Source organism: Aotus nancymaae, unplaced genomic scaffold (assembly GCF_030222135.1).
Source record: "Aotus nancymaae isolate 86718 unplaced genomic scaffold, 86718_ANA_hifiasm-v0.15.2.pri h1tg000010l, whole genome shotgun sequence".
Lineage (NCBI taxonomy): Eukaryota > Metazoa > Chordata > Mammalia > Primates > Aotidae > Aotus > Aotus nancymaae.
In genome coordinates, this window is record NW_026988421.1 from 22,265,679 (window position 1) to 22,277,707 (window position 12,029).

Genomic DNA, 12,029 nt, shown 5'->3' on the forward strand with positions numbered 1-12,029 from the left:
AACAGGCCCTGGTGTGTGCTGTGTCCCTCCCTGTGTCCATGTGTTCTCATTGTTCAGTACCCGCTTATGAGTGAGAACAAGCAGTGTTTGATTTTCTGTTCTTGTGTCAGTTTGCTAAGAATGACAGCTTCCAGCTTTATTTATGTCCCTGCAAAGGACATGAATTCATCCTTCTTTATGGCTGCATAATATTCCATAGTGTTTTATGTGCCACATTTTCTTTATTCAGTCTATCACTGATGGGCATTTGGGTCGATTCGAAGACTTTGCTATTGTGAACAGTGCTGCAATGAACATACGTGTGCACATGTCTTTATAATAGAATGATTTATAATCCTTATTTTTTTCAAATCCCTTTATTTGCACCTGGATTTGGCTATTCTTGACATTTACTATCTTTTCTTTTATAATTATTTAAACACAGTAACCCCTCCCATCACACCCCTTGTCCATAGTTTTGCTTTTACTTTTTGCCTTTTGTTATCTGTGGTCAACTGCAGGCCAAAAATATTAAATGAAAAATTCCAGAAATAAACTAAGTTTTAAATGGCATAGTGTTCTGAGTAGCATGATGCAGTTCCACCCTGTCCCACCCAGGATGTGAATCATGTCTTTGTCCAGGGTATCCATGTTCTATATGCCACCCGCTCATTATTCACTTAGTAGCCCTTTCAGTTATCAGTTCAAAAAAGCATGGTGTATATAGGGATTGCTATAATCCCTGGTTTAAGGCCTCCACTGAAGGGCTTGGAATGTATTCCTCACTGATAAAAGGGACTACTATATGCCATGTATGAATATACAAGTGTATGTGCAATATTTTCAAACCATGTAAGAATAAGTTACCAAAATGATGCCTCACTATCCTGAACGCTTTTGTGTGCGTTTCTTACATCACAGGACATTCTCCTGTAGATACCTAGCAAACCCTCGAAATCAAGAAATTGCCATTAATACAATACAACCATCTAATCCACAAATTCTATTCAAGATTTGGCAAATTTTATGAATATTCTTATTTTTAGAAATGATCCGGTCCAGGACAATGCATTTAATAGAGTTGTCATATCTCTTTTAGTCTATTTGGGATGATTTCTCAGGTTTTTTTTTTCTTTCATGGTATCTTTTAAGATTACAAGCATTTTATCAATTATTTTTCCATATTTAGTTTTGGTGTTATAATAGTTGGATCCAGGTCACGTAATTTTGTCCAAAATAATCATAGAAATAAGACCGTGCTCTTGTTAAAACCTGCCCGACCCCACTCTGGATGGATTTGTTCCATTGTTAGTGTTGCTAACACTGCTGCCATTTGGTTCGGGTGTGTCTATCAGATTTCTCCTCTATACAGTTTTTACATTTTCCTTTTGAAATTAACAAATATCTTGTGAAAATATACCTTGAAACTAGCTAAATATCTTTCTTCTCATTACGTTTTCTCATCATTTTGGCTTGGATCAATTATTACTATGAAAGCTATTAGATGGATATTTTTCTAATACCATAATTCTTCCTATGTTTATTATTTGACATTCTAATATAAAGTATAGTTTTGTTTTATTTATGTATCTTTTTTTATTTTGAGATAGAGTCTCCCTTTGTCACCCAGGCCGGAGTGCAGTGTGTAATCTCAGCTCACTGCAACCTCCACTTCCCCAGGCTCAATTGATTCTTGAACCTCAGCCTCCCAACTAACTGGGATTACAGGTGTGTGCCACCACAGGTAGCCATTTTTTTTTTTTTTTTTTTTTTGTCTTTTTGGTAGAGACTGAGTCTCACCATGTTGCTCAGGCAGATCTCAAACTCCTGGGCTCAAGCAATCTGCCCTCCTTACCTCTCAAAGTGATGGCATTATAAGCATGAGCCACTGTACCTGGCCTATTTAGTCATGTGATTTTACATTAATATGAACTCATGGATTTTCATGTCATTTAATGGTTTGTAATCCGTTTATATCCTTATTTACTCTTAAACTCAAATTATCCAAATTGACTAGTGGAAAGACTCTTTTAAGCTAATGTCTATGTAATGTAAGATACTTTACTATTCTTTACTATTTTTCGATACTTTACTATTATTCTGTGAATACTTCTTGCTGATTGATACAATATAATGTTCAGTTTTATCTAATACTTTTTATTGTCCCAATGTTAAAGCCTTTTCTCCAAGGAGCTCTAGTTCATCTTAATAAATAATATCTAAAAGTAATCTGAAGGCTAGATATACCTGTTGCCACTGGTCTTTCAATGAACAGAGCTAGAAATACCATGTGTTCGTATCACATACACAAATTTTCTATATTAATTTTTATATCTACTTGTATTAGTGAAAATTATCAGGTTGCATCAATAATTTCAATTCAATCCCAATAATTTATGGTTCATTCTAGGTTCCCTATGTTTTATCCCTAACTCCCTCCTCTGATACTGAGAATTCTGGCTTCCAATATCCCAATATACTGGGTTTCTTATTTGCACATTGCCTTTGTGTGTTAGTGATTCGCTGACCAACTCCTCACCAGGGAAGTCACCTCACTTAGATGGATTCTTTCTGCACACTGAATGCTTAAGAACACAATGTGTCAAACACCTGCCTCACTCAGCCCCAAATCCTGGTGGACCATGACCTCACTCAGCTACTTCCCTTGATGGGATCCAAATCTTGCCATGCTGTTTTTCTTAACTAGGTTTTTTACTCAGCTCCAAATCATCTAAGGCTACAACCACACTAAGCCTTCTTCCTCCTTCATCCTGGACCTCTTCAACTGTCTGCAACAAATAGTCCAGGAAAAAGAAAGAGGAAGGAGGAAGCCTGTGGTAAAATCTTTGACTTAATACATTTAGGCTTTGAATCTAGTATTACAGCATCCTCATTCCTAGATCTTTTCTAGAATACATGTTTGAAATTACCAATGGAGTCATTGATAAGCCTTCTCTTATATGAGATTGTTACATCCTTATACAATTGTTAGTTGTATGGATTATTCCTAACTTCTATTAAATGTCCATCACCTTCTTGAAAAAACATATTAGTTATTCAATTCTGAGAAGAGGAGGCTGTGTGTAAGAGGGTGTGATTTCACTATCCAGAGCCTTACCAAGGACTTGAGTGAGTTTTTTTTAAAAGGTCACAGTGCTCAAGTGATTAAGGGCATGAATGCTGCCCTTAGGCTGTTTAAATTAAAATCTCCCCCACCCCTTACTTGGACAGAAAGTTATAGGTATGGATGGCTATTGATGTCAGTCAATCAAATGTGTGTTCAAATTCCAAACTGATCACTTAATAGCTGAATGTCTTAAAATAAGCCCCTGAACATCAATAAGCCAAAGGATGGGGAAAGTTCTGTGCAAGAACGAGAAGTTAAGTGGGAGCAACTCCAGTGAAAAGAAGGAAAGAAAATGAGGGTTCCGTGGACAGATGCTCACCTGCTGTATTTGATAGACAGTGGTGAGTTGTTAGGCTGGTGTGAATCCTTTGAGAGAGGGACTGCTTGGGAAGGATGCTGGTCACTTCTACAGTAGAATCAAATTCTAACCTTCTCAGTGTCCCCATCTCTGTGTGTTCTCACCAGCTGTCACACGCAGCCCAATGATAGGTGCCCCTTAGCAGGTAAAGGAGGCAAGAAAAGCATTTTAACAAATCACTTAGAATTAAAGTATTTATGAAATTATTTAAGTGAAAATGCCCAAATATAGCTACCCAGCTATAAAACTCAGCCATATAAACCTTCTTATTCAGTGAATCTAAAATAACATGCTGCTAGATTCTGAGATGGAGGTGGTCTCCCCTGGATTTAGTTTAGTATTTGTGGAGCTTTCCAGGCAAGGTAAAGGAGTTTGATACATTAGTATACATAAAACTGTTTCTATTACAAGAATATCCAAAAGCTTGTCTTCCTCAGAGTCACTGACATTTGAAGAAATTTCTGCGGGAGTTGTATTGAAAACCCATGAGGATTTGACATTTCTGCATTGGTGGATTTATTAGCCCACTGTTTTGCTGATGGATCTGCCCTGACTTTGTCTTTATCTTCCTAAGCCAGCAAATGACAGTAGGGGAAACTTGACTTCACAAGTGACATTAGGGACATTTTAACACATGCTTCAACATGATAAACCTTTAAAACATTATGCTACTGAAATAAACGGGTCACAAAAGGATGTCCTATGTGATTTCTCTCACATATTGTATTTAGAATAGTCAAATTCAGACACAGAAAGTAGAATGATGGTTGCTACAGGCTGGGAGCAGTTGGATATATGGAACTTTTGTTTAATGATACAGCTTCAGCTTTGCAAGATGAAAAAAGAGTTTTGGAGATAGGCGGTTGTGATGGTTTGCACAATACGTGAATGTACTTAATGACACTGCACTGTATGCTTAAATATGGTTTATATGATATGTTTTATGTGTCTTTTACCACAGTTAAAAAAGTTGAGTTATATGTTTTTAAAGATGGCATCAGAATATTTATAAAATAAGACATTTCCTATTTCTTAAGATGCCAGATCATGGGAGGTCAATATGAGTGATCCCTTGGACAGTATGATATCCATCAAGAGTTTTTAGACTTCTGTTTGGCTCTAGGTTGTTTAATTATAGTGTTTGGTGGAAGTTGGGCAAGGAAAAAGAGATACAGGAAGTTACAGAAGGCACAAAAGAGTATACCTTTGGAATGTCTTTAAGGAGAGAATGTCTTCTCTGTTTTTTTTTCTCTTGCAAATTGTTTGCAATATTCCTGCTTAAAGTCAACTCAGTGAAATACTCAATTGAAATAAACATGACTTGAATTGCCGTCTCTTAATTTTCATAATCTTTTGAGATCAAAATGTTATTTTTTTCCATGTGACAGTTCAAAATGGAATTCAACTTGATTTTAAGTTTTGCCTCTGCTTAGTTGAACTCATCTGTTTCTGTCTGAGCCCCCTTAGGTGGATAAATGTAAGACTGTGTACTCCTTGCTACCTAATGTATACTTTGTTTAGTCCAGAGAAAGAAAAGTATAAATAAAACACAGCATAGATGAGCAGCACTATGTTTTTTTAGTTTTTATTTGAGATGGAGTTTCACTCTGTCACCCAGGCTGGAGTGCAGTGGTGCGATCTTGGCTCACCACAACCTCCGCTTCCTAGGTTCAAGTGGTTCTCCTGACTCAGTCTCCTGAGTAGCTGGGTAATTTTTAATTTAACCATAAGGCCACAGTCATTTCCTTTGGTACATAAATTATAATAATATTAAATTTTACTCCCATGCCCGGCTAATTTTTTTTATTTTTTTGTATTTTAATAGACACGGAGTTTCACTGTGTTAGCCAGTATGGTCTTGATCTCCTGACCTCATGATCTGCCCACCTCGGCCTCCCAAAGTTCTGGGATTACAGGCATGAGCCACCATGCCTGACTGAGCAGCACTATTAATAGTGAGCTGAGACAACCTTGGTATCATTAGAAGATATTTTCTTAGAGAATATTAAGTTCCAATAAGAAACTTTCCTGTTTTCCTTACAGGGCAAAGACATACATGATTAATTAAACTCCCCATATCAGTAGTTGTAATATAAAACATTTATTTTTGACATTATGCCTATTTTAAACTATATATGTCTTACTTTTTAAATACTAGTGTGTATTGAAAATCCTCAAATTTATCTGACAATAAGAATTATTGGGGCCGAGAGCGGTGGCTCATGCCTGTAATCCAGCACTTTGGGAGGCCGAGGCAGGTGGATCACGAGGTCAAGAGATCGAGACCATCCTGGTCAACATGGTGAAACCCCGTCTCTACTAAAAATACAAAAAATTAGCTGGGCACGGTGGCGTGTGCCTGTAATCCCTGCTACTCGGGAGGCTGAGGCAGGAGAATTGCCTGAACCCAGGAGGCGGAGGTTGCGGTGAGCCGAGATCGCGCCATTGCACTCCAGCCTGGGTAACAAGAGCGAAACTCCGTCTCAAAAAAAAAAAAAAAAGAGTTACTTCTTCTGGGCTATTATCCTGGACAAATCCTTTGTAGAACCCTTTAAAAAAAAAAAAAAAAGCTGGTTTCCATGCTTTCTTTTCATGTTGTCATTATCGAAGTGATAAATAAGGAGGGGACAGTCTCCTTACATGTTGAGATAGTGATTGTAGAAGGTCTTTACTCAATTCTAAAATTTTCTACATGCATCATTTTCAGAATCCAGCTTGTCTAAATGGATGAACAAAGTGACCCACATTACACGCTGTCCCTTTGCAGCAGGAATTCTTGCTCTGTACTATTTTGTTCCTGCTAATGCAAAATAATTTTGGAGGAGTGAGGAGGTATGAAGAAAAGGAAAAGAGGGACACTAATTCTGTTATCCTTTGCTGATATATACACGTACCCAGCTTCCTTGCAGCAAGGGGCACCAAGGGATCCAGTAGTGGCTAATGCAGCAGAAGGGAAAATTAGCTACAGATGCAGGTTTAGGTAAAGTTTGGGTTTCTTAATAGGGAAGGAGATATCTTTTCCTGAGCATCACTTTGACCTTAAGGCCACAGTCATTTCCTTCGGTACGTAAATAATAATATTAGACAATTATCAGCACTGTTTTGTTTTATTATATTTCTAGTTCAGAGGAAATGATTTTTTCCCTTTTATCCAACGTGTTTGGAAATGGTATGAGGAAGATACACATCGGATAAAATCTGACACTCTGAAATTGTCAGACCAGAAGTGCAAAGGGAATTTATACTTAGGATGACTTGGTTGAACTGTTGTATTAAACTTGGAACCACTTTCATCCAGACTTCTGTTTATATAAACTATGAAAGTGCTTGTGCTTTAAGCGACAGTTTGTCAGGTTTTCTGTTGCTGGTTGCTGAAAACATTCTAATGGATAGAGATTTCAGTTTCTCTGTTCTTGGTATGTGTCATGTTTCCTTATTTTCTTTCTCTAATACCTGATTTTTAGATTTAAAAAAGTATTAATTAAAGTAAACGCCTGTCTCGTAATTTTGCGGATAGTGTCTGAGCATATCATTTTACTTATAATTTAAAAACTATTAATTTGGTCTGTTTTAAATTATGATTCATTTTTTAATGTACTCTAGCAAGGTATAAAACAAAGCTTAAGGAAATTTCCTCTCATTTTTCAAAGCATCTGGGTGTATAAGCAAAGAAAAAAAAAATTTTAACCTGAAGATATAGATATAGATGTCTGTGTGTGTGTGTGTGTGTGTGTGTGTGTCAGGACTGCTATTTGCTATTTACTTTTCAAAAGAGATTACTACTAGGTCCTGGTAAGCTTTCTGGGAGCATCTCAAGTAGGATTTAAGTCACGAAAGTAAAGCTTTCCCAGAGACTTTGAAGAACCCCAAAATTACCCTCTTTCCTGCTCTTCTGTGTTTCTAAACATGTGGCGGTTGAGCTGGCAAGAATGCTTCCAGGAATCGAATTGCAGGTATTCAAGGGGTAAGGAAATTACCATAAAGAGTCCAAATCCTTAAACAGTTATGTGCGAATATGGAAATACAGATTTTGGGGATACTCAATCAAGATGTGCTGTGGGATAAGTGCTTGCTACTTAAAATGCTTTCTGTGCACAGCTAGACTAGGCACAGCAGCTGATGTTCTCTTTCTTGACATCTGGTAAAATCACCTTGAACTCAGGTTCTCAAACCTCAGCCATTCACTCTGTAGCCCCTTTCACTCTGTAGCCCCTTTCACCCTGGACCTTCACTGAACTTTGGCGAGATCGCGTCTGCTCTCTTGATGTTTGAAAGGAGAACAAGCAATGGTTCATGGAGGAAAGACATCTCTCTACCTGCTTGTCTTGGTATACCCATTTACCACATACTACCTAGCTTTTTGAAAAAAAAAAAAAAAAAAAATTGCATATCAAATTGATAAAATGCTTTCTCAAAAAAATTGAGGCTTTTCTTAATGTTACTTTGTCCTTAAAACATGTAATTTACTCAGGTTCATTGACTTATGTGTGTGTGTGAGAGAGAGAAAGAAAAAGAGACAGATATTTTTATAATTAAGAAAATATTATAAATATAATGCCAACTAAGAGGACACAGAGACTTTACTGTGGCAGATGCTTTATTTAATTAATAATGTTGAGAAAAATGGTGGTGAAAATGAGAAGAAAGCTTCCCCGAACTTATGGTAGATTTCTATCAGAACTAATAAAGTCAGTAGCTCACTGAATTATCCAATTGCTTATCCATTAATTTTTTCCTCTTGCCCTCAGATTGTCTCTCTCTCTCTCCATTATTATTTTAGGACTTTACTAAATACCCGTCATTTTTTAAGCCCTGTGCTAGTTGGCCTAAGGAAAGTCAGGTTTGGATTTAAATGGGAGAAAAAAAGGTGATATTTGACATCAGAAGCTTGAATTTTAACTCAGCAGAAGAAAGACACTTGAAAATAATTTTGTTTTTAATAAGAATTTATGGTTGGGAGCAGTGGCTCACACCTGTAATCCCAGCACTTTGGGAGGCCGAGGCTGGTGGATCACCTGAGGTCAAGAGTTTGAGACCAGCCTGGCCAACATGGTGAAACCCCATCTGTATGAAAAATACGAAGAGAGTAGCCGAGCATGGTGGTGGGCACCTGCAATTACAGCTATTCAGGAGGCTGAGGCAGGAGATCACTTGAGCCCAGGAGGCAGAGGTTGCGGTGAGCCAAGATCGCCCCACTGCACTCCAGCCTGGGTGACGGAGCAAGACTCCATCTCAAAACAAACAATATGTTAGTCTGTTTGTGCTTCTATAAAAGAATACATAAGTTCTCTGTTATTCAAGTTTTGCTATCTGTGGCTTCAGTTACCCTTGGTTAACCACGGTCTGAAAATAGGTGTGTACATTACAGTAAGATATTTTGCAAGAGAGAGAGAGAGACAGAGACAGAGACAGAGATTGAGAGAACAAGCACCTTCATATAACTTTTATCACAGTATATTGTTAGAATGGTTCTATTTTATTATTACTTATTGTTACTGATATCTTACTATGCCTAATTGATAAATTAAACTTCATCATAGAATGTATGTATAGGAAAAATATACTATTAATACACAAAAGGTTCAGTGCCATTAAGGTTTCAATCATGCACTGGGGGTCTCGGACTACATCTCACAAGGGTAAGAAGAAACTACTGTACCTGAGACTGAGTAATTTATAATGAACAGAAATTTATTGGCTCACGGTTCTGGAATCTGAGAACGCCAAGATCAACACACTGGCATCTGGCAAAGGCTTTCTTACAGCATCATCATATAGCAGAAGGCAGAGGGACTAAGAAGAAAACTAGGGCTTATCTCATCCTTTTATAATGACATTAATTCATTATTGAGGGCAAAGCCCTCAAGATGAAACACCTCCCATTAGGTCCCATTTCCCAACAATATTGCAATGGGGATTAAGTTTCAACATGAGTTTTGCAGGAGACAAAAACATTAAAATCATATCAGAATATAGCACAGAACATTTGGAGAAATAAGAAAACATTGACTAGACTGCTAAGTGTGAACTCAGCTACTATTATAATTTTATGGCAATCTTGTATTCATTCCAACAGTTTTTCTTAGTTATAACCATAGTTTAATATGTGTCTGTGTCTCTAGTGGGCACATGCCATTATTTTTGTCTAATCTGGGCCTAAACATTCCTATGAAATGAGTCTTACTGTGCCTAATTTATAAATTCATAAATTATAATTCACAAATTAGGCAAAGTAAGACTCCTTGTCTTGTAAGGAGAAGCTCTTATAAGAAAATCCCTTGTGTTACATAATTTGGCAATGCCAGGTCATTCTTTGTCTTTTGCAAGCGGGGAGCTACCTATGCACTATTAGATACATGATCCTCAAATCTGAATTGGAAGCTGGTAATGTGAACATACAGGGTCTGCCCTGAGATCCACCCTGAGAGAGTAGCAGTGGTGGTAGCAATAGCTTTATTGGGGTTTCCAAAGCTGCAGTTACCATAATAATCTCAGGGCAGCACCAGGCTTTGTTGTCAGTACTACCAGCAGCACGAGTTGTGGTGTCTGTCTCAGAGACTCACTAGTGGTATTTTCTAGTACTGTGGTATGTTATAGAGTACATTTTTTTTTTTTTTGCTATCTTATCTCAAATCCTACTTCTGCAGCTCTCATTGTGTTTCTCCATGTAATTCTTTTAACTGTCCAATGTTGTTGTTTTACGAATTTCTTGTTAAAATTATCCATTGTTGACTTCTGGCTCTTGCAACCAAAAACTCAGGCTGTTAAAGCATTCTACTCTTTGAAAAAAGAGAAGATGTCATAACCCAATTTTAGGCTGCTATGCAGTATTTAGCCATATTTTAAAATAACTGAATGTTTGAGTGTATTTAGCTTAATAGATTAAATACATTTCTTACTGTCCAGAAAGTAGGTCCTTTATTAAAAACCCTAATGCGGATATTGGCGAGTGTGTGTGTTGTTTTCCTTCTTTTGATTTTTCTTGGATGATCACCAGAGATGTGTTTACTGAGTCAAAGGGTCTAGAGACCTTTTTTTGTATTTCTCATGCTGTCAGAGTTTTCATGGCTGGCAGCTTTTAATTTTAATGCAACTAGGGCTCATTACATTATTATTTACACAAAATACTATATTCTATTTATGTTTCCTGGTACTCTCTATATATTTATATAGACAGATGTTATAATAAATATAGATATGTATATGTATATTTAATGATATTCTATGTCGGTAACAAAGTATACACACACACACACACACACACACACACACACACAGAGACAGAGAGAGAGATTAAGAAAGAATTTAAAGAACCTAACTGTTCTAGTTTATACTCTGAATATGAGGAAGAATGACATGTCTACACATTTGTAAACTGGTTGAGAATTTCACTGGTTTTCTGTTCATGAAATAAGAAATTCTATTACAAATATGAAAGGAAGAAATGAGTTGCTGAGGCACGTGGCATTTTCAACATCCTGGATTTTTTTAAACATGGCCTGCACAACAGATTAAAGGGGATGTAGTAAGATGGGGGTTTACAAAAAAAAGGAAGTTGAAGCACTATTCAGAATAGCAAAGATATGGAATCAACCCAAATGTCTATCAATGATAGACTGGATAAAGAAAATGTGGTACATATATGCCATGGAGTACTGTGCAGTCATATAAAGGAAGGTGATAATGTACTCTGTGGGGTCATGGATGAAGCTGGAAGTCATTAAACTCAGAAACTAATGCAGGAACAGAAAACCAAATACCACATGTTCTCATTTATAAGTCGGAGCTGAACAATGAGAACACATGGACACAGGGAGGGAAACAACGAACGATGGGGCATGTTGTAGCTGTGGGGAGGAAGAGCCTCAGGAAAAATAGCTAAAGCAGCTTGACTTAATACCTAAGTGATGGGTTGATAGGTGCAGCAAAGCACCAAGACGCATGTTTACCTATGTAACAAACCTGCATATCCTGCACGTGTAAGAAAAAAAAAAAAAAAGAAAAGGAGAATCTGAAATAAATAGACTTTGAATTATTTTCAGTCTGGAGAATCCAATACTATTAGTTGGGGGAAGGCGAGGCTGAGACATGAATGTCTGAAGTGCTAAATTCAGAGTGGAAAAATCTTCAAGGTGACCCTTTCCTTCTTTTACATGTTGCCTCCTGTCCCAGTTTTCTCTCCTTTAACTATTTTACTGCTTCCTAGAACGTGTCATCTTGATAACATTTCTCCAATGGTCACTTTTTGATTAGCTTTTTGAAGCTCAGCCAAGTTATAACTGGGCATTTGCTTTCCTTCATCTCTAGGGCCTGAAGATCTTGCAGTCTTGCTTCAAACAGCAGAATTTCTATCAGTAAGTTGCCTTTTGAAAACAGGTAGCAGTAAGTGGAGATAAGCATAGGGGTATGGTGTGTAAGAGATAACTAAAGACATTGGTCAGATAACAGGGTGCTGGGTCTCCTTGATAGCTGGGCCAATTTCCCAGTTTTCTTTACTTACATGCAATGAGAACACGATTTAAAGGCACACGTGGTGCATGAAACATAAAAGTGTGTGATTGTTTT